The following is a 2,841-nucleotide window of genomic DNA, read 5'->3' as shown; positions in this document are numbered from 1 at the left end:
GAACGCCGAATGCTATGTATCATAATAAAAGCAAATATAGGTTGGTTGTTTGTTGGAATAAGTTGAGAATGTAATGCCTCATGTTTAATGTTTGAAATTTCCGCATTCTGATTTAAATATAACGTTGGATAGATTTGGGGTGTTACACCAATAGGTCGAGAATGCACTAGGGCTCTCCAACCTCTCTATGTCTAGAAACTACAGGGTTCTAGGATGCCAAGAGCTAGGCCGAGAATCCATTGGGGCTCTCCGACTTCTCTATGTTTAGAATCTACCAGTTTCTACGACATCAATAGGCCAAAGAATCCACTAGGGCTCTCCGATTTCTCTATGTTTAGAATCTACCAGGTTCTACGACTCCAACATGTGGAAGTCCCACTGGGACTCTCCGACTTCTCTATGTTCTGAACCTTCCAGGTTCTACGACGTCAACAGGACGATATCCCTCTGGGGCTCTCAGATTTCTCTATGTCTAGAACCTACCGGGTTCTATGACTTCAGTGGGTCGAGATCTAACATAGCAAAAGCAAGAGACAACGCAACCGCGACATCGTCACAACAACTTGAAACCATTGACGAGTCGCAAGAAGGATTCTTCTTTCACGAACTATTCACGGAGGAAGAACCGGAAGTTTTTATACAACCTACTGTTGGCAACATGGCTGCTAATGGTCCATGTGCTAATAGTCCAAGACTCAATCCTCAGTTCGCGAGAACTGCCGCCAACGGGCGACCGACAGAACTGAAGATCGGTATCATACAATTGATTTGTGCAAGTCCTTTCGCCGGATTGGACCATGAAGACCCGTACACGCATCTTACTCGATTCTATGAGTTAGCGGGTACTACGGGTGTCGCTCAAGCTGATGAGGAAGCATTATTTAAGAGGTTGTTCCCACACTCTTTGCTATCTAAGGCAAAGGATTGGTATCTGGATCAACCCGAGGTAGTGATGACAAATTGGAACACATTGGAAGAAAAATTTCTGGAAAGGTTTTACTCTCAAAACCGATTCTTCGAAGCAAAAACAGCAATAGCAGTATTTTCTCAAGGTAGTAATGAATCTTTGAATGAAGCATGGGAAAGGTATAAAGCTATGTTGAGAAAGTGCAAAGGACACGGTTTTTCAGACGTTGACCAAATCCATATGTTCTGTAACGGTCTCACAGCTACAAACAAGACACTTTTGGACGCTGTTATACCCCAAAATTTGCCCACATCTTTTTTCAAGAAAACTCCAATCTGAAAATTAAGAGTTTCATATAATCATGGATTTTTATTTCAAATATCCTAGCATATGAAGTACTTAAATTTCAGAAACTTTTCTTATACAGTAGCTTGGCTTACAGTGGAATTTATTCTTACGCAAACGCCAAATACTGTTCTTTACTTCACAAATACTATTTATTTATTTTACAGATAAATAGTACTAACACAGTTCATGCAGGGTTAAATCTTTTTTGCAGGCGCAAAAGCAGGAAACTCACACTGTACTGGTAACAATTGTTTTTGGTTTCCCACTAACTTTTGTACTATATTCCATTATTTTCAAAATCTTTTCAAATCTCTTCTTTCCAATTCAAATCTCAACTTTATTCTACACATCTCTCTTTTCCCAACAATATCATACACTTTCTTTCAAATCTCACTTCCACTCAAAATTTCCATTTGTACGGAATCACATCATTCCCCAACGTCTCTATCATCTTTCCATTCTATAAATACTTCTCATTCTTCCATAAAATCTCACATCAAATTCTAAATCTTCTTTCAAATTTCTACTTCATCATCCATTTTCTTTCTTCTTTCCTAGCAAGAATGGCAAAATGGATAGAGACACTGTTTCTTACAGTCATCACCATTGCTACGGTGATCATGACTTTCTTCTGCCTACACAGTCCTGAGAAGTGTGGACCTGCAATAGTTGCATTCCCAATCCTCTACATGTTATTGATCATAGCATGGTTCATCAACCGTCATTTTTAAAGTTTGCCGTGTTTCTTATTTTCTTAAACGTACCGTCTATTCGTCGTACTGTTCAATAGTATGTAATATTTATGCTGTCAGTATTAAATGTTGTACTATTTGTCATAATATTGCTTAATTACTAAGATAATATTTTTTGTGTTTTCTGCCAGTCAAATATTTCTATTTCTGTGCAGTAAATAATTTTCAGGTTATTATCGGTAATTTTGCCCACATACTGTAAATATCAGTTATTTATTATGTTTCTGTTTTCTAACAAGTCATGTAAATAAATTTTCATGCTTCACACCAAACAAAAACAAAAATAACAACAAAAAAGAAAATTAACTTTGACAGTTGATTTTTCACTTTAACTGCTGCTTCAGTACACGAACAGTCAGTTGACAGCCAGACTGCAGACAGTACAATTCTCAGTGATTTGTACAATCAATCAAATCAATCATTCACAATTCAAATTTCCAAGATTTTTGTGTTAGAAGTCTTCTGAATATCACGCGATTAGCAGAAACTCAGCACTGCACAAAAATCAGGTACGCTTAACTGCCTCCTATACAGACAGTCCCTAATCAGGGTTTTTCTTGTTTTAACAGGAGCAACAAGTTTTGAGAGCTCAAATGGATTTCATATACATCCATACATCTCAAAGTACCATCATACAAATTTTCAAACTTCAATTCACTCAGACGCACCGTCAGCAGCTCAAACAGTCAACAGACGACCCGTTTGACCAAAAAAGTCAACTGACAGTCAAAAATGAAATTTTTTGCCAAAGTCCATATTTTGTCAAAGGATTCAACATTTGATCATTGGATGATCACAATTCATCAAGGAAAGATCAAAAATCAACAAAACCCT

This window comes from Vicia villosa, linkage group LG3 (assembly GCF_029867415.1).
Source record: "Vicia villosa cultivar HV-30 ecotype Madison, WI linkage group LG3, Vvil1.0, whole genome shotgun sequence".
In the NCBI taxonomy this organism is placed as follows: domain Eukaryota; kingdom Viridiplantae; phylum Streptophyta; class Magnoliopsida; order Fabales; family Fabaceae; genus Vicia; species Vicia villosa.
Note: the sequence above shows the minus strand (reverse complement) of the source record.